Below are 25,291 nucleotides of genomic sequence, written 5' to 3' on the forward strand. Positions count from 1 at the left end.
TTGGACTTTCAGGAGAGCAAGCAAATTTACTTATCAAGATGATTTACTTATCAAGTAGCCAGTTTCAATAAGATTGAATTGAGAATTAATGGCTGCCCATTAATTTCTTTATGTATTTGAACTTCAAAAATTTTAATGGAATTTTGAATTTGAAGGTGTCATTATTAGGACAGCTGTCGTGACTTGAGTTCATTGTAGAATGCAGTGAAACTAGTATGATCAGAGTCTTTTTGTGCAATGAATTGGTTGGTTGAAACTGGAATTTATTGCATTTAAGTTGTACTACAATTCGTTACAGTTCAATTTCATGGAATGCTTCTTTACCTGTTATAAATCTCCATTTCCAAAGATAATAGATCCACTGCAACTGCAGTGATTATATAGAATTGACATTGGAAACAAATGTTTGCTGATTTTTCTGAGATAGCATTGATGTATTTTAAAGAGTTGCTTGATGCAAACATGAGAGCAGATAGCATGATAAAGGGTAGTAAAAGCCAACTAGAATTGGAGGAGAGTCATGTGAAATATAAACAACAAAGATAAAAAAAACTTGCACTTGTAACAGTAAATCTTTAAACCTCCAAACATCCAAAAATGTTTTATAACCAATTGTGTGCTTTGAAGGCCAATCATTGTTGTAATATAGGAAGTGTGGGTGCCAACTTACACGCAGTAAGCTCCCCCAAATGGCAATATGATAATAAGCAACTTGGTTCTAAGAAATAGATGTTGACCATACTATCAGGGATGTAATAGCCCTATTCTTCTGTCAAAATAGTTCAGTGGAATCTTCTACATTTGCCTGAGAGGGCCCACTGGGTGCACTTTAAAGTCTCATCTGAAAGATGACACCTTCAATAATGAAGCATTCCCTTGGTAGTGCATTGGATTATCAGTTTTAAGACTTAAACTAAAAGTGCTATTGACTAAACACTATTATTGAAGTCAATGGTTATACTTTAAAATACACAACAGAACTTCACCTTGATTGAAAAAAAATCAATATGCACATGTCTGCTAAATAATTGTTCAGTTTTCCTAGATCTAGCCCAAAATGAATCTTGCTTCCAGACTGCAGAACCAGTCACCTAAGCCTCTTCATTTTACTTTTAAAGATGTGGTCCCAGAACATAAAATTATTATAATCCTTACCAACGGTAATGGCTAAGGATCCCAACTGCCTTTTTACAACTTCCTGTCTGAAAGTTGGCAAAACACATGTGTATGTAGTCTTCAATGTCTCCCTGAGTATTTTAGAAACCAAATAGTATAATTTTAATGCCTATCCTCAATCTTACAAGGCTTAATAGGGTAGATGCAAGAGGACATTTCTTCAGGTTGGGGAATCTAGACCAGGGAACAGTACCTCAGAATAAAGGGCAGGTCATTTAGGACTGAGATGATAGAATTGCTTCATTCAGAGTGGTAAATCTTTTAGAATTCTTCGTCCTAGAGAGCTGTAGATGTTCCATCATTGAGTATATTCAAGACAGGAATTTGTAAGAAGATCTCCGTTATCTGTAAGAATAATCGGGTGATTATGGTAGGGGATTTTAACTTTCCAAACATTGACTGGGAATGCCATAGTGTTAAGGGAGAGGAATTAAGTATAGACAAAATTTTCTGATTCAGTATGTGGATGTACCTATTAGAAAAGGTGCAAAACTTGACCTACTCTTGGAAAGAAAGCAGGGCAGGCGACTGAGGTGTCAGTGGGGAGCACTTTGGGGCCAGTGATCATAATTCTATTAGTTTTAAAATAGTGATGAAAAAGGATAGACCACACCTAAAAGTTGAAGTTCTAAATTGGAGAAAGACCAATTTTAATGGTATTAGGCAAGAAATTTCAAAAGCTGATTGTTGGCAGATGTTCGCAGATAAAGGGACAGCTGGAAAATGGGGAGCCTTCAGAAATGAGATAACAAGTCCAGATGTACAGCATGGAAACAGACCCTTCGATCCAACTCATCCATGCTGACCAGAAATACCAATCCAATCTAGTCCCACCTGCCAGCACCCGGCCCATATCCCTCCAAACCCTTCCTATTCATATACCCATCCAAATGTCTCTTAAATATTGCAATGTACCAGCCTCCACCACTTCCTCTGGCAACTCATTCCATACTCGTATCACCCGCTGTGTGAAAAAGTTGCCCCTTAGGTCTCTCTTTTTTTTATATCTTTCCCCTCTCACCCTAAACCTATGCCCTCTAGTTCTGGACTCCCTGACCCCAGGGAAAAGACTTTGTCTATTTACCCTATCTATGCCCCTCATAATTTTGTAAACCTCTATAAGGTCACCCCTCAGCCTCCAATGCTCTAGGGAAAACAGCCCCAGCCTATTCAGCCTCTCCCTATTGCTCAAATTCTCCAACCCTGGCAACATCCTTATAAATCTTTTCTGAACCCTTTCAAGTTTCACAACACTTTTCCGATAGGAAGGAGACCAGAATTGCACGCAATATTCCAACAGTGGCCTAACCAATGTCCTGTACAGCCGCAACATGACCTCCCAACTCCTGTACTCAATACTCTGATCAATAAAAGAAAGCATACCAAATGCCGCCTTCACTATCCTATCTACCTGCGACTCCACTTTCAAGGAGCTATGAACCTGCCCTCCAAGGTCTCTTTGTTCTGCAACAGTCCCTAGGACCTTACCATTAAGTGTATAAGTCTGCTAAGATTTGCTTTCCCAAAATGCAGCACCTCTCATTTATCTGAATTAAACTCCATCTGCCACTTAGCCCATTGGCCCATCTGGTCAAGATCCTGTTGTAATCTGAATTAACTCTCTTTGCTGTCCACTACACCTCCAACTTTGGTGTCATCTGCAAACTTACTATATCTTTTATGCTCACATCCCAATCATTTATGTAAATGATTAAAAGTAGTGGTCCCAGCACTGATCCTTGTGGCACTCCACTGGTCACAGCCTGAAAAACAACCCTCCACCACCACCCTCTGTCTTCTCCCTTCGAGCTAATTTTGTATCCAAATGGCTAGTTCTCCCCGTATTCCATGCGATCTAACCTTGCTAACCGGTCTCCCGTGGGGAACCTTGTCGAACGCCTTACTGAAGTCCATATAGATCACATCTACCGCTCTGCCCTCCTCAATCCTCTGTGTTACTTCTTCAAAACTTCCCACGCACAAAGCCATGTTTACTATCCCTAATCAACCCTTGCCTTTCCAAATACATGTGCATCCTTTGCCTCAGGATTCCCTCCAACAACATGCCCACCACTGATGCCAGGCTCACTGATCTCTAGTTCCCTGGCATGTCCTTACCATCTTTCTTAAACAGTGGCACCACGTTAGCCAATCTCCAGTCTTTCAGCACCTCACCTGTGACTATCGATGATACAAATATCTCAGTAAGAGGCCAGCAATCGCTTCCCACAGAGTTCTAGGGTATGCCTGATCAGGTCCTGGGGATTTATCCACTTTTATGCATTTCAAGACATCCAGCATTTCCTCTGTAAAATGGACATTTTTCAAGATGTCCCTGCATTCTATATCTTCCATGTCCTTTTCCACAGTAAATACTGATGCAAAATACTCATTTAGTACCTTCCCCCATCTCCTGCGGCTCCACACAAAGGTCGCCTTGCTGATCTTTGAGGGGACGGAAATGTGTTGCTGGAGAAGCGCAGCAGGTCAGGCAGCATCCAGGGAACAGGAGAATCGACGTTTCGGGCATTAGCCCTTCTTCAGGAATGAGGAAGGTTTGTCCAGCAGGCTAAGATAAAAGATAGGGAGGAGGGACTTGGGGGAGGGGCGTCGGAAATGTGATAGGTGGAACAAGGTCAAGGTGAGGGTGATAGGACAGATTGGGGTGGGGGCGGAGAGGTCGGGAAGAAGATTGCAGGTTAGGGAGGCGGTGCTGAATTTGACTGAGACAGGCTGGGGGGAGGGGAAATGAGGAAACTGGTGAAATCCGAGTTCATCCCTTGTGGTTGGAGGGTTCCTAGCCGGAAGATGAGGCGTTCTTCCTCCAACCGTTGTTTCGCTGTGGTCTGACGATGGAGGAGTCCAAAGACCTGCATATCCTTGGTGGAGTGGGAGGGGGAATTGAAATGTTGAGCTACAGGGTGGTTGGGTTGGTTGGTCCGGATGTCCCAGAGGTGTTCTCTGAAACGCTCCGCAAGTAGGTGGCCTGTCTCCCCAATATAGAGGAGGCCACATCGGGTACAGAGGATACAATAGATGATATGTGTGGAGGTACAGGTGAATCTGTGGCGGATATGGAAGTTTCCTTTGGGGCCTTGGAGGGAGGCGAGGGGGGAGGTGTGGGCGCAAGTCTTGCACCTCCTGCGGTTGCAGGGGAAGGTGCCGGGAGTGGAGGTTGGGTTGGTGGGGGGTGTGGATCTGACGAGGGAGTCACGGAGGGAGTGGTCTTTACGGAATGCTGATAGGGGAGGGGAGGGAAATATATCCTTGGTGGTGGGGTCCGTTTGGAGGTGGCGGAAATGACGGCGGATGATGCGCTGTACATGGAGGTTAGTGGAGTGGTAGGTGAGGACCAGTGGGGTTCTGTCCTGGTGGCGGTTGGAGGGGCGGGGTTCAAGGGCGGAGGATCGGGAAGTGGAAGAGATGCGGTGGAGGGCATTGTCGATCACGTCGGGGGGGAAATTGCGGTCCTTGAAGAAGGAGTCACGTCGGGGGGGAAATTGCGGTCCTTGAAGAAGGAGTCACGTCGGGGGGGAAATTGCGGTCCTTGAAGAAGGAGTCACGTCGGGGGGGAAATTGCGGTCCTTGAAGAAGGAGTCACGTCGGGGGAGAAATTGCGGTCCTTGAAGAAGGAGTCACGTCGGGGGGGAAATTGCGGTCCTTGAAGAAGGAGTCACGTCGGGGGGGAAGGGGCCCCATTCTCTCTCTCTCGTTATTCTTTTGTCCTTAATGTACATAGATAGAAGAATACAGCGCAGTACAGGCCCTTCGGCCCTCGATGTTGCACCGATCCAAACCCACCTAACCTACACTAGCCCACTATCCTCCATATGCCTATCCAATGCCCGCTTAAATGCCCATAATGAGGGAGAGTCCACCACTGCTACTGGCAGGGCATTCCATGAACTCACGACTCGCTGAGTAAAGAACCTACCCCTAACATCTGTCCTATACCTACCCCCCTTAATTTAAAGCTATGCCCCCTTGTAATAGCTGACTCCATACGTGGAAAAAGATTCTCACTGTCGACCCTATCTAAACCCCTAATCATCTTATACACCTCTATCAAGTCACCCCTAAACCTTCTTTTCTCCAATGAAAACAACCCCAAGTGCCTCAGCCTTTCCTCATATGATCTTTCTACCATACCAGGCAACATCCTGGTAAACCTCCTCTGCACCCGTTCCAGTGCCTCCACATCCTTCCTATAGTATGGCGACCAAAACTGCACACAATACTCCAGATGTGGCCGCACCAGAGTCTTATACAACTGCAACATGACCTCAGTACTCCAGAACTCAATTCCTCTACCAATAAAAGCCAGTACGCCATATGCCTTCTTCACCGCACTATTTACCTGGGTGGCAACTTTCAAAGATTTGTGTACATGGACACCAAGATCCCTCTGCTCATCCACACTCCCAAGTATCCGACCGTTAGCCCAGTACCCCATCTTTTTATTACTCTTACCAAAGTGAATCACCTCACACTTAGCTACATTGAACTCCATTTGCCACCTTTCTGCCCAGTTCTGCAGCTTATCTATATCCCGCTGTAACCTGCCACATCCTTCCTCACTGTCTACAACTCCTCCGACTTTCGTATCATCCGCAAACTTACTCACCCAACCTTCTAACCCCTCCTCCAGGTCATTTATAAAAATGACAAACAGCAATGGTCCCAAAACAGATCCTTGCGGAACACCGCTAGTGACGGCACTCCAAGATGAACATTTGCCATCAACTACTACCCTCTGTCTTCTTCCAGCCAGCCAACTCCTAATCCAAACCTCCAACTCACCCTCAATGCCATACCTCCGTATTTTTTGCAGTAGTCTACCATGAGGAACCTTATCAAACACCTTACTAAAATCCACATACACCACATCTACCGCTTTCCCCTCGTCCACCTCCTTAGTCACCTTCTCAAAGAATTCAATAAGGTTTGTGAGGCACGACCTGCCCTTCACAAAACCATGCTGACTATAAATGTATTTATAAAAATCCTTTGGATTGTCCTTAACTCTTTGCCAAAGCTATCTCATGTCGCCGTTTTGCCCTCCTGACTTCTGTTACGTGTACGCCTACTGCCTTTATCATCCTCTAAGGATTCACTCGATCTATCTTGTCTATACCTGACATATGCTTCCTCCTTTTTCTTAACCGAACCTTCAATTTCTTTAGTCATCCAGCATTCCCTTTAACTACCAGCCTTTCCTTTCATCCTAACAGGAATATACTTTCTCTGGATTCTCGTTATCTCATTTCTGAAGGCTTCCCATTTTCCAGCCGTCCCTTTACCTGCGAACATCTGCCCCCAATCAGCTTTCAAAAGTTCTTGCCTAATACCATCAAAATTGGCCTTTCTCCAATTTAGAACTTCAACTTTTTGATCTGGTCTATCATTTTCCATCACTATTTTAAATCTAATAGAATTATGGTCGCTGGCCCCAAAGTGCTCCCCCACTGACACCTCAGTCACCTCCCCTGCCTTATTTCCCAAGAGTAGGTCAAGGTTGGCAGCTTCTCTAGCAGGTACATCCACGTATTGAATCAGAAGATTTTCTTGTACACACTTAACAAATTTCTGCCCATCTAAACCTTTAACACAATGGCAGTCCCAGTCTATGTTTGGAAAGTTAAAATCCCCTACCATAACCACCCTATTACGGATAACTGAGATCTGCTTACAAGTTTGTTTCTCAATTTCCCTCTATTAGGGGGTCTATAATACAATCCCAATAAGGTGTTGTGCCCAGTAGCCAACCTATCATGTAAATTGTTGATCATGCTTACAAAGGATGATATCTGTCCCCTAATTATTAAATCTCCATTAAAGTACGAAGTAAGACTTTCCCCTTCTCCACCTTCCTGCTTCAAATTGCCATTAACTGCATTCTAGCTGTTCTTCAGACAGTCTTTATCTTATCTGCACAGGCAACAAGTAAATCATACCTGTTGACTTATAATTGGTTCCTCCGGATTTTCTTTTTTTTATCCTACGTTGTTTCCCTTTACTTGGCATTTGGGGCGGGGGTTGGGGTTTTGTGGACAGGTCTGACGGGTTAGGTGTACACATGGGAGGGAGGGCGGAGGCTCACACGCATAGTGTGCTGCTGTCTTGTCTCCTGAATGGGGATCAGACTTAGCAAGTGCTTGCTGTGTTAATCCCATTGAACTGATTTTGGGGGGTGGGGGGTGGGATCAGATCAGCAATGCTGCAGGTCCCTTGCACACAAGTGTGTCTCTGCTCAAAAACAAACCTGAGACACAGAGAGGGAGCAAGGCAGGCAGAGTGAGGAGAAAGGAAAGTTCAGTTTACCGAATAATCAATTATCCGAACGAAATAGTGCCCACCCATCTCGTTTGGATAATCGAGGTTCCTCTGTATTTGCTACCCAGGTTCATTCTGAATCTGCAACTTGGTATAGGATGTAAATGAAGTCTGTGGAACTCCTCCCCTTCCTTTGTCAGTCTTCAAATTTCACTAGGTGGTATAATGGACAGTGAAGATTATCTCAGTGCAATGGGACCTTGATCAGATGGGCCAATGGACTGAAGAGTGGCAGATGGAGTTTAACTTAGATAAATATGAGGTGTTGCAATTTGGTAAGCCAAAGCAGGGCAGGACTTATACCCTTAATGATAAGCCTCTGGGAAGTGTTGCCAAACAAGGACCTCAGGGTTACTTTAAAGTGGAGTCACCGGTAGACAGGGTGGTGAAGAAGGCATTTAGCACACTTGCCTGTATTGGTCAGAATGTTGAATGTCTGAATTCGGGTGTCATGTTGTGGCTGTACAGGATGTTCGTGAAGCCATTTTTAGAATACGGTGTACAATTCTGGTTGCCCTCCTATAGAAAGGATGTTATTAAAATTGATAGAGTGCAGAAAAGATTTGCAAGGATGTTCCTCGGACTGGAGGGTTTGTGTTATAGTAAGAGGCTGAATAAAGTAGGACTTCTTTTCTTTGGAGCATTGAAAGCTGAGGGGTGACCTTATAGACGTTTATAAAATCATGAGGGCAATGGATAGCATGAATAGTCAAGGTCTTTCTTCCAGGGTAGGGGAGTTCAAAACCAGAAGCCATAGGTTGAAGGTGAGAGGGGAAACATTTAAAAAGGACCTGCAGGGTAACTTTCCCTCAGAGGGTGGTGTGTGTATGACACAATCTGCTAGGGGAAGTGGTAGAGATGGCTATATTTGAATGTTTAAAAGATATCTGGATGGATTTATGAATTGGGCCAAATGCTGGCAAATGGAACTGTGTCAGATGGGATGTCTCATTGGCATGGATGAGTTAGACCAAAGGGTCTATTTACATGCTGTGCGACACTGAGGCACAGCGATTTAGTCTGAGGCACGTGTTGTTTCCACAAGTCCCACCTATATCTTGGTCTAGGTTATCTGTTATTTATACCAATTTATTATTTTGTTGTATTTGTCTTTTTCCAAACTTAAATTTGAAATAAGCCCAAAGACTTAGACCATTTAAAAAAAATTCTCAGTTTATTTAGACTACTGTCCAAGCTGACCGGAAATAAACATGGATTTGGCCCAGATTTGACTTGGGAGAGAAAAAAAATCACCTATGAAATTGTTGCCTGCCAATCTGTTTCTGCGGTTGCAATGCTGTCACTTGTAAATTTCTTTGTTCCATCTGCAGCTTTCACTCTTGTGTCTGACCATCTGGAGAGCACTTGCCTAGATTCCGTCATGCCACTTTTACTTGTTGGTCTCTGGAGTGTTTTTCCCATAGGCTTTCTAACTCCATTCTTGCAGATGCTCACCACAGTTTTTTTGCTGTTGAGCTTGGGCAATGCTTTCCCTCAGGCTAATGCTCCATGCCTCAAGGGGATAAATTCTTTACTGGCTGGAGTCATAAGTAACCCATAATCTCTGTTACGTTTTTTTTTATGTAACTGCAGTTTGCTGCTACTGCACTTAGTCAAATTCATCTTTAATGTGGAGGACTGAAATTTGCATCTTGCCTCTGGACTTAACTCTTTTTGTCCATGTTCATACTAAGGTTGTAATGAAGTCTGAATCTGACTAAGCGGACATTATTTAGCACAGTACAGTCGATTCTGCTATAACATGGTAGTTTTGTTCTTGTGCAATCCCATGTTACAAGAAATTTGCATAATAGCAGCACCAATTAAAGTAATGGGGCCAGATTCATGTTATAATCAATAGACATTTTAAAAGTTTGCGCTATAGGAACAGTGTCCCCAATTTGTCAATCGCATTATAATGAACTTCATTTAATGAAATGTGAGTCTGTGCAGAATGACCTATACAGGATATTGCTGCAGGTGTTTATTAGTGCAATGTTGTTGGGCCAGCCATCTTCAGCTGCCTCACCTATAACTTCAGTCAAAAGTTTAAAATGGGAATGTTTGCTGGTTTGTGTTTTGGTTCCATTTGCAGTTCCTCCAACAATGAACCAGACTCTTGCCATATGCAGCAAAACTTGGAGAACTATCAGATTTGGACTGATATAGCACGAATATTGCTTGTTAACCAAGCACCAGGCAATGATCACCTCTGATCTATGATTTTATAAATAACCTTTCTAACCCCACAACACCAGGTTATAGTCCAACAGGTTTAATTGGAAAGCACTAGCTTTTGGAGCGCTGCTCCTTTATCAGATGGTTGTGATGATGAAGGAGCAACGCTCTGAAAGCTAGTGCTTTCAATTAAACATATTGGACTATAACCTGGTGTTGTGATTTTTAGCTTTGTACACCCCAGTCCAACACTGGCATCTCCAAATCATTTCTAATCCCAGTTGTAGTGGTAACAAAAGGCTGTTAGCTGTTTGTAAGTCAAAGATTGACAACTAAGCAAGCAAAAACAAATTGCTGGAGATACTGAGCAGGTCTAGCAGAATCTGGGGGAAGAAAGCTGAATTAACATTTTGAGTCCAGTGGTGACTCTGATCTGTTCTGGTGCTATATAAATTTGTTATATTAAGCAATTTAATAGTTTAATTTGTATGCACTGGTTAGCTTATTGGTGAATTGAATTGCTTTTGATGTAGGTAAAAATACCTTTGCACCTGAAGAATATTAAACAAGTTGAAGAGTCTGTGTGTTGGCGTATTCAGCTGGATCTTTCTCTTTTGAACTGGAGCAAGGCAAATTTTGTGTGTGTAAATTGAACTTAAAAAGCAGAATGCAAGATTGTAGAAAGCTAAATCCAAGTGGTTTGGGATATAATTCCTGTTGAAAGTTCCTTTATGTTTCTTTGTGTTTTGCCTAGATTGTACTGATATCAAAACAGAATTTCTACCCCATTGTATTTAATTTTATAACCCATCCTTTTTTTTTGTACCATGTTTAAAATAGGATGTGTTTCTATTGATGGTTGCCCGTTCTTTGAACTTTGTGCAGTGAAATGTAATTGTGATTTATTTCATTGATGAGACAGCAAATGAAATGCTGAGTGGCCAAGTGCTTTTATAATTGTGTAAGTGCAGTGAGAATTCCAGTGTTTAGCACTTTGTCATGTACTTTATTTCTAATTTGTGAGATCCACAGTTATACATACATTATGACACAGCTTCTGCAAATGTAATAAAAATAGACACACTGCAAGTGCCAAGTAAATCTTTAGTGTTTGATTGGATCCCTGTGTTCTGGGATAAAAATAATGAGAGTAGTATAGAATTGGGCAGAAGGAGAGCAGGTGATGGTACCTGAGGAGGCCAACATTTTCCAGCTTGTCAGAACGTGAGATCAACTGTAATGTCCATTGAACTTCATTTATGATATGTTATTAGGTATCAAAATCCTGATATGCTTTGTATAATTTTAATTTTTAATTAAAACTCTCTCAATTCCTTTTCAAAAAGACCCATTTTGTTGAATTAACCAACTTTGAAAACATTTGAAAAAAAATTAGGAAGGTATAACTTAACTTTTATTCATAATTAACTGGCAAGGCTAATTTATTGCTGATCCTGAGTTGTCCTTGAGAAATAGGAAGATTAGACTACTTTTTTGAACTGCTATTTTCCCAATAGTGTACATACCACTGTGTAGAGGTACTATGGACCAGGCCAGACATCCTCAAAATATTTTAAAAGGTAGCCTAGACCCTATTTTAAAGGTAGATGTGAAGTGAATATTTGCAGGTGTGATGCAGCTGGTCAAACCACTCAGCTTTAAGCAAAACAGAATTTATTTAAACACTATAGTAGAAGCACAATCAAAAGAAAACTGGAATTTAGAATAACTTAATTATTGGAAAACTTAACTGACCTGATACAGGATCTTAACTAAGGAACTATTCCAATCCAGTAACATCCCATAAACTCACCCTTGGCAAAAAAAGGTAAATTGAAACACCGATCCTTACAGGTAGTAGGGCACAACTTACTAAGAGATTTCAGAGAGAAAGTCAGTCAAGAATCATTTGCTGAAGCTTGCAACCTTTCTGGACTCCAGCTTCTTGTGTCTGCTACACCTAAATCAAACTAGACAAACCTGAAATAGGAGAACTGGCCACTTCCCTGCCATTATTAAACTAGGCTGTTCCAGGACCTCTTGATACCTCTGCCTTTAGGACACCATTTTAAAAAGAAACCCAAGGGCAAAATAACCTTGTCAAAGTGACAGCATTGTCACACTTGAATTTTAGGATTTCAGTCGAATGATGATGTGGATAGAGTGCTATACGTCCCACAATGACGTGGTATGTGAATAGTCATAGTATTCCTCTGCACCTGCTGTGGTGACCTTTCAGGATGTCGAGATGCTGTCAGAGAAACCATGGCAAGTTGCTGCAGTGTATCAAATTGGGGGTGGAGGGGAGGTGGTATTCACTTCAACATAATTTTTTATTATTGTACTCTCGTTCCTGAGGTTAAAATGTTTTCTAACTCTAGTCACAGCCAATATTGTTTATTAACCTGATAGCTAATTTAACAAATGAATTATGTTTGTTTGTAATTCTCAACACAAATGAAACAGTCTGACTTCATTTCATTTTACTTATTGATTGGGCAGAACTTTCATTTTGTATGGATATCTCAATATTTTACTAGTTAGCATCAGAAAGAACACTTTTATCAATTTGTGAGACACAAACCTTTGGTCAGCAGTGGTCAAGAATAGATCCTGTCAGAATAGAAATTCTCCTTGTTGAAACTTTGGTTGTGCAGGATCACTTCAAAATTAAGATAGGACCACAGACATAGAAGTTAGGCCGTTCAGCCCATCGAGTCTGCTCCACCATTCAATCATGGCTGAAAGGTCTTTCAACCCCACTCTCTAGTCTTCTCCCCGTAATTCTTGATCCCCTTGATACTTGTGAATTCCATATATTCACCAATTTCTGGTTGAAGTTTCTCCTTATCTCTGTTCTAAAAGGTCTTCCCTTTACTCTAAGGCTGTGCCCTCAGGTCCTAGTCTCTCCTATCAATGGAAATATCTTCCCAATATTCACTCTGTCCAGGCTATTCAGTATTCTGTAAGCTTCCCCCTCATCTTTCTAAACTCCATCAACTCTAAACCCAGAGTCCTCAAATGTTCCTTATATGTTAATCTTTTCATTGCTGAGACCATTCTTGTTAACCATCTCGGAAACCACTCCAGGGTCAGTATGCCTATCCTGAGATATGGGGCCCGAAACTGCGCACAATACTCCAAATGTGGCTTGCCCAGAGCCTTTTAGAGCCTCAGAAGTACATCCCTGCTTTTATATGCAAGCCCTCTCAAAATAAATGCCATCATTGCATTGCCTTCCAAGCTACTGACTCAGCCTGCAAGGAAGTTTGACAGAATCCTGGATATGTGGATATACCTACAAGAGAAGGTGCAAAACTTGGCCTACTCTTGGGAAATAAGGCAGGACAGTTGATTGAGGTGTCAGTGGGGAGTACTTTGAGGCCAGCGACCATAATTCTATTAGTTTTAAAATAGTGATGGAAAAGGGTAGACCAGATCTAAAAGTTGAATTTCTAAATTGGAGAAAGGCTAATTTTGATGGTATTAAGCAAGTACTTTCAAAAGCTGATTGGGGGCAGATGTTAGCAGATAAAGGGACAGCTAGAAAATGGGAAGTCTTCAGAAAATGAGAGAATAAGAGTCCAGTGACAGTATACTCCTGTAAAAGGAAAGGCTGGTATTTCTAGAGAATGTTGGATGACTAGAGAAATTGAGGTTTTGGTTAAGAAAAAGAAGGAAGCATATGTCAGGTACAGACAGGATCGATTGAATGAATCCTTAGAGTATAAAGATAGTAGGAGTATACTTAAGAGGGAAATCAGGAGGGCAAAAAGGGGACATGAGATAGCTTTGGCAACTATAATTAAGGAGAATCCAAAGGGTTTTTTACAAATACATTTAAGGACAAAAGGGTAACTGGGAAAGAATAGAGCTCGAGGAGAAAGTGAGGTCTGCAGATGCTGGAGATCAAAGTTGAAACTTTATTGCTGGAACAGCACAGCAGGTCAGGCAGCATCCAGGGAACAGGAGATTCGACGTTTCGGGCACAGGCCCTTCTTCAGGACTGATTCCTGAAGAAGGGCCTGTGCCCGAAACGTCGAATCTCCTGTTCCCTGGATGCTGCCTGACCTGCTGTGCTGTTCCAGCAATAAAGTTTCAAAGAATAGAGCTCCTCAAAGATCAGCAAGGCAACCTTTGTGAGGAGCTGAAGGAGATGGGGGAGATATTAAACAAGTGTTTTGCATCAGGATTGACTGTGGAAAAGGACATGGACGATATAGAATGTAGGGAAACAGATCATCATCTTGCAATATTACAGAGGAGGAAGTGCTAGATGTCTTGAAATGGGTAAAGGTGGATAAATCCCCAGGACCTGATCAGGTGTACCCTAGAACTCTGTGGGAAACTAGAAAAGTGATTGCTGGGCCTCTTGCTGAGATATTTGTATCATTGATAGTCACAGGTGAGTTGTGGAAAACTGGAGGTTATCGTGATGCCTCTGGAGGCTAATGTGGTGCCACTGTTTAAGAAAGGTGGTAAGGACAAGCCAGGGAACTATTGGCCATTGAGCCTGACGTCGGTGGTGGGCAAGTTGTTGGAGGGAATCCTGAGGAACAGGATATACATGTATTTGGAAAGGCAAGGACTGATTAGGGATAGTCAACATGGCTTTGTGCATGGGAAATCATGTCTCTCAAACTTGGTTGAGTCTTTTGAAGAAGTAACAATGAGGATTGGTGAAGGTAGAACAGTAGACGTCATCTATGTGGACTTCAGTAAGGTGTTCGAGGTTCCCCATGGGAGACTGGTTAGCAAGGTTAGATCTCACGGAATACAGGGAGAACTAGCCATTTGGATACAAAACTGGCTCAAAGGTAGAAGACAGAGGGTGGTGGTAGAGTGTTGTTTTTCCAGACTGGAGGCCTGTGACCAGTGGAGTGCCACAAGGATCAGTGCTGGGTCCACTACTTTTTATAATTTATATAAATGATTTGATTGTGAGTTTAAGAGGTATAGTTAGTAAGTTTGCAGATGACCCCAAAATTGAAGGTGTAGTGGACAGCGAAGAAGATTATCACGGATTACAACGGGACCTTGATCAGATGAACCAATGGACGGAGGAGTGGCAGATAGAGTTTAATTTAGATAAATGCGAGATGCTGCATTTTGGGAAAGCACACCTTAGCAGGACTTATACACTTAATGGTAAGGTCCTGGGGAGTGTTGCTGAACAAAGAGACCTTGGAGTTCAGGTTCGTACTTCCTTGAAAGTGGAATTGCAGGTTGACAGGATAGTGAAGGGAGTGTTTGATACACTTGCCTTTGTGGGTCAGTGCATTGAGTGTAGGAATTGGGAGATTATGCTTTGGCTGTACAGGACATTGGTTACCCAGTGTTTGGAATATGGCATTCAGTTCTGGTGTCTCTGTTATAGGAAAGAACTTGAAAGGCTTTAAGGATGTTGCCAGGGTTTGGAGGTTTTGAGCTATAGTAGAGGCTGAATTGGGCTGGGGCTATTTTCCCTAGAGCCCTGGAGGGCTGAGGTTTGTGGTGCATGGTACATCAATAGGGTGAATAGCCAAGGTATTTTCCCCAGGATAGAAGAATCCAAAACTAGAGGGCATAAGTATAAGGGGAAATTTAAAAGGTACCTAAGGGGCAACCTTCACAGAGGATAGTGCATGTATGGAATGAGCTGCCAGAGGAAGTGGTGGAGGCTGGTACAATTACAACATTTAAAAGGCATCTGGATGGGTATATGAATAGAAGGGATATGGGCCAAATGCTGGCAAATGGGACTAGATTAATTTAGGATATTTGGTCAGCATGGGCAAGTTGGACCAAAGTGTCTGTTTCTATGACGCTGTGATCCAGGGAGATTGTGCCACATTGTTTTCCTAGATGGCCTCCTGTCTTCACTGTAGAGTTACAACTTGACAGCAAACTTTGCATTTCCCACTATCAGACAATCCTTTACCCAGTGCGTCAGTAAGCAAAGGTTTCTTTTCCTACCCCATATGTTGTATTTCTCTTCAGTAGTTGTAATCTCACTACCCATCTTACCCACTCAGTGCTCCCAGAATGTGTGTCCAAGCTCAACGTTTGCTTCCCCCATCACATGAAATGTCCAATCGGAATCACTTTTTTAATTGCTCATGAAATAGTTGAAGTATTTCAAGCAATGATTGTAGTTATGAATGTTTTCTCATGCTTTGGATGTAAATGGGGTGCAGATTCTTTTAATCACTAACATTATTTGAGCCTTCCTGATCTTACTAAAAAAGTAGCAGTGTAAAAACTGTCTTTTTATTTTCAGTATTTTTGATTGTAGACTGAAATGGGAAAAGGACTGTTATAAAAATCCATAGATTGTGGAGGGGATTGCTGCTTTTTTTAAAATAAGCAAATTACCAGCACTTGTTCACCTACAGGTGGATTTTTCACTGTAGATAAGCTGGAACCAGGGAGTTTGTGCATAATATGATTTGGCTGGCAACAGTTGGCTGATCAGTCAATGGATTGATGACCAGTTGTTAATGCCAAATGCTTCAATTTTGGCCATGTGTATTGATGCCACAGGCATGTGCACTGCCTCATAATTTTCGCATGCCTGTTTGTCCAAACTGATGCTTGCATATTTAAAGAGATTCATTGCCAATATCTTTGAAAGTTGCCACTCAGGTGGATAGCGCTTGTAAGAAGGCCTATGGTGTATTAGCGTTGGGATTGAATTCAAGAGTCGTGAAGTGATGTTGCAACTGTACAGGACTTTGGTTAGGCCACATTTGGAGTACTGTGTGCAGTTCTGGTCGCCTCACTTTAGGAAAGCTGTGGAAGCTTTGGAGAGGGTGCAGAGAAGATTTACCAGGAATTTGCCTGGAATGGAGAATAGGTCGTACGAGGATAGGTTGAGAGTGTTAGGCCTTTTCTCGTTGGAACGGCGAAGGATGAGGGGTGACTTGATAGAGGTTTATAAGATGATCAGAGGAATAGATAGAGTAGACAGTCAGAAACTTTTTCCCCGGGTACAACAGAGTGTTACAAGGGGACATAAATTTAAGGTGAAGGGTGGAAGGTATAGGGGAGATGTCAGGGGTGGGTTCTTTACCCAGAGAGTGGTGGGGGCATGGAATGCACTGCCTGTGGGAGTGGTAGAGTCAGAATCTTTGGTGACCTTTAAGCGGCAATTGGATAGGTACATGGATGGGTGCTTAAGCTAGGACAAATGTTCGGCACAACATCGTGGGCCGAAGGGCCTGTTCTGTGCTGTATTGTTCTATGTTCTATGCATACAGCTCTGATTTAAATAGGTGCAATAACTAATGCCTGTACTGAACTCTGTTTCAATTGTAAGCTTACCTTCTGTGCAAGTTCAGTTTATTTGTTTACAACATCTTTTTATGTTTCTGGAATTCTTTGCACGTATGTTTTCCAGATTTGTGTGCATGCACAGTTGCAAGCAATGCCAGGTGTCAGTGCACACTAGTTTCTGCCTGCCAGCATGTAATTGGCTCTGAGGCAGCTGAACAATTTGTGGGTGCAAACGAGCATTTGTTTTCAGTACAGATTGCGGCATCTGCAGTAATTTGATCCTAGATTGTTGGAGCTTTTGGACCTCAGGAAAAGAAGATGCTGTCTTTGTCTATCTCTCTGGTTTAAAAAGTACCTAAAGCCTGAAAACTGGTTTATTTTCTGTCACCAGTTGTTGTAAACTGTAGCTTTTAATAAGTCAAACTTTGTACTTTGCCTGCAGGAGGTACACAGCAACCGGTTCACAAAGAAAAGTACCATGAGAAGAGAGAGTTTGCCAAATAACAAGTCCTAACGGGCCAAATGATCACCTTGTGAACCCTGTGGACAGGGACCTTTTTGAACTCCTTTCCCAGCTTTTCTTGCTATCAATAACTGTGTGTGTGTGTGTGTGTGTGTGTGTGTGTGTGTCTTCATCAGGGAGTTAGTTTTAACTAGTCAAGGTACATTGTCTACAGTTCATAGTTTATTTGTAATAAATAACCATTATTAAGATGAGAAACCCGGTCCATTCTTTCTGTCAACCTGGGTCCAAAAAGGTAAATTGGGGAATTTTGTGTACTCTGATAAAATCTGTTCCTGGCTTTGTCACTGAAGTGAATGCAGAGCTTGATTTTCAGCATGCTACCCCAGTGAGGAGTGACACCAAGGATAAGACTTTTTAGTTGTGTGGAGAAGCTCGAGACAATGTATTGTTCTCCTTAGGCCTGAAGAAGTAAGGGAGATTTATAGAGGTGTTAAAATTTGAGGGCCTCGGATGAGATAAATAAGGAAACTAGTTATGTTGCGGAGTGGCTCAGTAACAAGAATACAAAATTTGTGGTAATTGGCAGAAGAGCCAGAGGGAATGACAATTTTTTTTGCTGCAGCAGCTTATGATCTGAAATGCACTGCCTGAAAGGGTTCTGGTAGCAGTTTCAGTTATAGCCTCTAAGCTAAAATTTGTATGTATACTATATGGGGAAAGAGTGAGGGAATAGGACTAATTTTATAACTTTTTCAGGGAACTATGATGACTGAAATGGCCACCTTCTATGTTGTATCATTCTGCAATTCTTTTGTGATTTGAAAGCTGTATCCTGTAAATCAAAGTACTTAGTCACATCCATGTTATTATATCTAACAGCAACTTAGTTATACACCTCACCCATAATTTGGGGGGAAAAAAATCAGTACACCAACATTCAAGTCTTGAAACTACTTGTTTGACTACTCTTTGAAAGTTCTCCGTTATACATACTTTGAATAAACTGGAGGCCCGAAACATTGCAATAAAATTCAATTGCTGTATCCAAGCTTGTGTTTTCATTTATTGTAAATTATCATTTTGTATCTAAATTCAGCTAAGTACTCCTCAAGTCCTGCATGTTGAACTTTGCAATTCCTTTTGAAAGTCAATAAAATTATAGATAGCCCTCTTCCATTTATTCGCTAATTTGTTGCAAGCATTTGGCAAATGAGTGAAACATAAGTAATCCTAAATCCAAACCTCTTTGAGGGAGAAATGTGAAGACATTGTGCATGAGCCTATCAATGTTTAACTGGAGAACGTGAAGGTCATGAATAATGCTTTAAAACAAGCCAGTGCAAGGACATTTTTTAATAAATTGAATTTGATTATTTTGATCCTACTTTTGTGAAGCCTTGCATGCTCAATACAATTCTCATCATAGTTTGGAAGGAAATTGCCATATGTGAAAATAATTTCTCTTTTTGGAGAAGTTAAAATTCAGACAAAATGTAATTCAGTTTTTTAAGTGGAAGTGATGTAAGCAAATTGTTTAGCTAAAACAAAATACTGCTGTGTTCAAAATCTGAAATAAAGATGGAAAATGCTGAAATTCTGAGCAGCAGTGTGGAGAGAGAAAATTAGTTGACATTTCAGGTTAATCTTCCTTCTGAACTGGAAGATGTTGGATATAAACAACTTCTAAAACAATTTGACTTAAACTTTGAACACAAAACTAGAGGACCTGAGTGAGAACTTGGGAAATATTGGAGATTCCTCCCTAAGGGCATTGTGGGTATACTTACAGCAAGTGGACTGCAGTGGTTCAAGAAGGAAGCTCACTACTACCTTCTCGAGAGCAACTGCAAACAGGCAATAAATGCTAGCCCGCTTAATGACACTCCCATCCTATAAGTAATAGAAAAAATATTGCAGTAAACTGAAAATGAGGAATCTCAGATAATGTCACATGCATGATACTTAAGTTAGTGAATGAACAATTACTAATTTGGTAGAAATTTGAAGATGACATGAAACTCAGACATATAATAAAATGAGGAAGATAATCCTAGACTGTTGGGATAGATGATCAAGTAGCAAATCAAATTCACTGTTGAAAAGTGTGAGGTGATGCTTTTTGGTAGGGAGAATGCCAGGCAATATAAGTAAGTGTTACAGTTTTAAGGATAATTTTAGAGATGCTAAAACTACTACGAGCAAACTTTCCAATGTCTTTGCACTGCCTATGACATTAGTGACTGAAGAGCCTTGATTATTGAAATACAGCCAGATGTGAAGAAAACCTAAAGCAGATTAATGGAATTCTCCCTGGCTTAGAGTCCCAGTTTCCTGAGTAGTAACAACCTAAGTAGCAGTCAGTAAATTCTGCTGATGAGATCATGCTTATTTCCCAGACTGCATGTTGTGTCCATGTGCTTAACTATATTAATTTCAACATTAGAATTGTACAAAAGCTGATTTTGGTGTGGAAAATAATGGTTACTGTGAAACATTATTTTGCTTCCATGAAATATCTAATCTTCACCACCACTTAGAATGATGAGAGACTGAAACTCTGTGACAAGAGCTTGTGAGAACTTGGGGTGGTGGGGCAAGGTGCAAGCAGTGGAGACAGAATGTGCTAGAGAAAGTGACTGAGCAAATTATGTCACCACTTGCAGGCACATGCCAATAATGGCAGTGAGGAAACATGCATGCATTAGTGGATGCCATTTGATCTGTGTGTGTACATGCTGTTCTGGAAACTCAGTTGGTGTCAGTGGTTACAGTATTGTTAAGAGGATGCAAGAATAGTGAGATTGGGAATGATTTTGGGCACAGATCTGTATAGGCAAAGAACTGATAAACAAAGTTAATAAAATGCATTGCTTTCTGAAGTGTGGCATGGAGTACAAAGACCAGAGAGCTATACCTTTTTCTTTAGAAAATGTAAAAGTTGCTTCACCCCAGATGGATTATTGCGTCCAATTCTGAGGACTACAGGTTGGGAAAGCTGAGTTATTTGGAAGAGAGAGAGAATTGACTCACCAGAATCTTTGATACTAACAAATTGAATCGTCCAGAGAGACAGTTATTTTCCTCAGAATGAAACAGGCAAAGAGGAGAGTAAATGGAGCAAAACTGCCAATGGCTGAGATGCTGACAACCTGAGGGGGCAGATTCAAGATAATTGTCTCAGGTTTTTCTATCAATGAGTGGTTAGGGTTTCCAATATATAATGTCTGAGGTAGTGGTAATTGATACAATTGAAGCCTTTCAAAGGAAACTGAAGAAAGTGTGTGAGATAGAATAAAAGAGATATTGTTGTGGTTCTGTTCGCCAAGCTGGAAGTGTTTGTTGCAAACGTTTCGTCCCCTGGCTAGGCGACATCATCAGTGCTTGGGAGCCTCCTGCGAAGCGCTTCTTTGATGTTTCCTCCGGTGTTTATAGTGGTCTGTCCCTGTCGCTTCCGGTTGTCAGTTTCAGCTGTCCGCTGTAGTGGTTGGTATATTGGGTCCAGGTCGACGTGTTTGTTGATGGAGTTTGTGGATGAATGCCATGCCTCTAGGAATTCCCTGGCTGTTCTTTGTTTGGCTTGCCCTATGATAGTAGTGTTGTCCCAGTCGAATTCGTGTTGCTTGTTGTCTGCGTGTGTGGCTACTAAGGAGAGCTGGTCGTGTCGTTTCGTGGCTAGTTGATGTTCATGTATGCGGATTGTTAGCTGTCTTCCTGTTTGTCCTATATAGTGTTTTGTGCAGTCCTTGCATGGTATTACATCAGATTACATCCAAAAAGCACAACAACTACTTGCAGATATCAACACCTACCAAATGAAGGAATTTGACCCCACACCACAACTCACCAATAGGATAAATAACACACTAAGGAATCTACAAGAAAACGGACAGATAACCAGAGCTGACCTACCAAGAATGAAACCGGAAAGCAACAACACCCCCAGATTCTATGGATTACCTAAAGTACACAAACCAGACATCCCACTCAGACCCATAGTATCACTACCAGGGACACCATCATACAAACTGGCCAAAGAACTACAACAGACTCTGAAACACCTGGTCAGCGGATCCAAACACTCTCTACAATCAACACAGGAATTCTTGGACATCATCAGAAATATACACATAGACAAAGAAGAAACCATGATATCATTCGACGTGACGGCACTGTTCACTTCGATTGACAAAACCCTAGCCAGAGAAACAATAACCAAACTACTGGACATACAGAACAGAAAACAGGATGCTGAACCTATCAACAAAGACGGCATACTTAAACTACTGGACTTGTGCCTCACAACACACTTCACATTCAACAACCAGATATACGAACAAATCAACGGAACACCCATGGGATCACCAATCTCGGGACTCATAGCAGAGGCAGTTATGCAAAGGTTAGAACAAACAGTCCTACCACAAATTCAACCCAAACTCTGGGTCACATATGTCGATGACACGTTTGTAATCATTAAAAACACGGAAATAGAAAAAACACACCCGGATCATCAACACCACACTCACAGGAATCCGATTCACGAGAGAAGAAGAAAAGGATAGCCAACTCCCATTCCTTGACGTGATGGTACAGAGAACACCGAACGGAGAATTCACTACAAGGGTATACAGGAAAGCCACACAGACAGACCAAGTCCTAAACTATGAAAGTAACCACCCCAACACACACAAACGAAGCTGCATCAGGACACTATTCAAAAGGGCCACAACACACTGCAGTACACCAGAACTGCAAAAAGAAGAAGAGGAACATCTATACAATGTATTCGCCAAAAACGGATACCCGCGCAACTTCATCAACAGATGCCTAAGAGAAAGACCACGGAATGAGGACATACCACAACCAAAAGGAGTAGCCACACTACCATACATCTGGAGCATCTCAGAACTGACAGCCAGACTACTGCAACCCCTAGGACTCATAACGGCACACAAACCAACAGCCATGCTCAGACAACAACTCACCAAAACGAACGACCCAATACCCAACATGAGCAAAACTAATGTAGTGTACAAAATACCATGCAAGGACTGCACAAAACACTATATAGGACAAACAGGAAGACAGCTAACAATCCGCATACATGAACATCAACTAGCCACGAAACGACACGATCAGCTCTCCTTAGTAGCCACACACGCAGACAACAAGCAACACGAATTCGACTGGGACAACACTACTATCATAGGGCAAGCCAGACAGAGAACAGCCAGGGAATTCCTAGAGGCATGGCATTCATCCACAAACTCCATCAACAAACACGTTGACCTGGACCCAATATACCAACCACTACAGCGGACAGCTGAAACTGACAACCGGAAGCGGCAGGGACAGACCACTATAAACACCGGAGGAAACATCAAAGAAGCGCTTCGCAGGAGGCTCCCAAGCACTGACGATGTCGCCTAGCCAGGGGACAAAACGTTTGCAACAAAAACTTTCACCTCGGCGAACAGAACCACAACAACGAGCACCCGAACTACAAATCTTCGCACAAACTTTGAAAAGAGATATTGGGCAAGAGGAAAGAAATGTGACTAATGGGCTCTTCAAAAGACCCAGTACTGACTCAATTTAACAAGGCTGCTCTTAATTCCCACTGTTCATGATAGGCAACGTGGCTCCATGTTCCTTCCAATATGATGTGAAAACCAGTAATTCTTGAAACAATCCTAAAGATTTTTTGAAATTATTCTCAACGGTAAAAGGTGCATGATGCATGAAATGGTTTTTAGTTTAGTAATAATCAAATGTATCAAGATGGGTTTGGAGGCAATGACCACTAGCGAAATGGAGGGTAATGTATATTGGCATCCCTTAGTTTTTGATAGTGTCATTGGGATGGATGTCGATATTGTGGTCCACTCTCTAATTAACTGTGTTCACTGAGTTACATTAATGCCCTGTCCATAAATACTTCAGCTTTACAGTGCTTATTCTCACTTTCAAACCTCTATCTGACCTCACCCTCCCTCCTTCTGTAACTTTCTCCAGTCTTACATTCCACTAAGAAATCGGTGTTCCTCCAACTCTGGTTTTTTGCGCATCCTCCGCTTTCTTCACCTGATCATTGACGTACTTTCTGCTCCCTTGACCTTAAGGATTCACTCTCTTGGTAAATCTTGCTACTTCTCCATCGCCCTCTATTTTCCTTTGGTGCTGCTACCCCAAAACCAGCCTCTTTGACCAAGCTTTCAGCCGTCCATCCCAACATTTCCTTTGGCTCAGTGTCATTTCTTTGTCTGATCGTGCTCCTGTGGCATGTATTAGAGCATTGCACTCCTTTAAACATATCGAGTCAAAATCATACAGCATAGAAACAGGCATTTTGGTCCAACTCGTCTATGCCTAAACTGAATTAATCCCATTGCCAGCGTTTGATATGACATTGATATAGTTGAATCTAGAGTGGGCCCTCTTGTAGTACAATGGTAGTGTACCTGCCCCTGCATCGGGAGGGTCTTGTTCAAGTCCCACCTGCTTCATAGATGTGTAATAACGTCACTGAACAGGTTGATTCGAAAAATAAGTTAAATAAACAAAAAAAAGTTTTACGAATGCCTTACTAATGGCATGCTGTGACATAGGTAAGACACCTTCCTGACTTCTCTCAGTTTTGGCTCAGATTTCTCTTAACCTAAACCACTTACTTACATATATTATACTGGTACTTAAATTTGTATTTGAAGGTTGGGGAAGTATGTGGAATAATGGTTATACCCTTTGCAACATATATTCTTGTAGACACTAGTTCAAAGTAGCCAACAAATATACAAGTCTAAAAGTAAGTGTCATTTTTCACAGCATGTGTCATTGGTATACTTTGCAGCATTGGCTGTTTTAATTTTATTTATGGTATTAGTTTTACTAACCAGGCAGAAATCCTGTTTGCAGTATCATACGATTAAAATAATTCTTTCTCCTACATTAGGGAAGAGCAGTTGTTGATCAGAAAAAACTAACCAGTAATGATGTGATAAGTATGTGTAAATATGTTCATTTTGATTATTAATATTGAGTCAAAGTTCATATCCTAATAAAGTGATACAGTTGAACTACTGAATATCTTGTAGATGTTTCATATTGCTTCATATCTAACTGACATTTTGTCTGTTTTAATTGTAAAAACTGTGTATGCTTTATTATGGAGATATTGTCCACACTTCAAGAATACCGACTTGATCTATTTGGATCTCCAACGATGACTGACTCAATGCTGACATTTTTTACAAACCCACCAACTCCCACAGCTACCTGGATTACACCTCCTCCCACCCTATCTCCCAAAAAAATGCTATCCTGTATCCCCAATCCCTCCACCTCCACCGCATCTGCTTCCTGGAGGACCGGTTCCACCACAGAATACAACAGATGGCCTCCTTCTTTAAAAACTGCAACTTCCCCTTCCATGTGGTTGAAGATGCCCTCCAGTGCATCTCATCCACGTCCCGCACCTCCGTCCTCGAACCCCACCCCTCCAACCGCAACAAGGACAGAACCCCCCCCCAGTCTTTACCGTCCACCCCACCGACCTCCGCATAAATCACATCATCCGCCGACATTTCCACCAGCTCTAAACGGACCCCACCAGCAGAGATATATAGTTCTCTCTCCCTACCCCTATTCGCTTTCCGCAAAGACCGTTCCTTCCATGACTACCCAGTCATGTTCACGTCCCCTAACAACAAACCCTCCCCTTCCTGTGCCACTGCACCCTCCCCTTCCTGTGCCACTGCAGGAATTGCAAAACCTGCGCCCACAGTAGCACGCCCCCCCCCCCCCCCCGTCCCGTCCCGTCCCGTCCCGCCCCGCCAAATCCAAGGCCTCAAAAGAGCCTTCCATATCCATCAGAGTTTCACCTGC

At 42.0% G+C, this 25,291-nt stretch overlaps 1 protein-coding gene across 1 annotated transcript in view; it reads left to right on the top strand.

Moving 5' to 3' along the window:
• abhd12 (abhydrolase domain containing 12, lysophospholipase) overlaps nucleotides 1-25,291 on the top strand; it is a 156,000-nt gene that overhangs the window by 82,534 nt on the left and 48,175 nt on the right. The window lies entirely within an intron of this gene.

This window comes from Chiloscyllium plagiosum, unplaced genomic scaffold (assembly GCF_037043375.1).
Source record: "Chiloscyllium plagiosum isolate Xiang-an unplaced genomic scaffold, Cpla_swu_hap1 HiC_scaffold_10, whole genome shotgun sequence".
Classification (NCBI taxonomy): Eukaryota; Metazoa; Chordata; class Chondrichthyes; order Orectolobiformes; family Hemiscylliidae; genus Chiloscyllium; species Chiloscyllium plagiosum.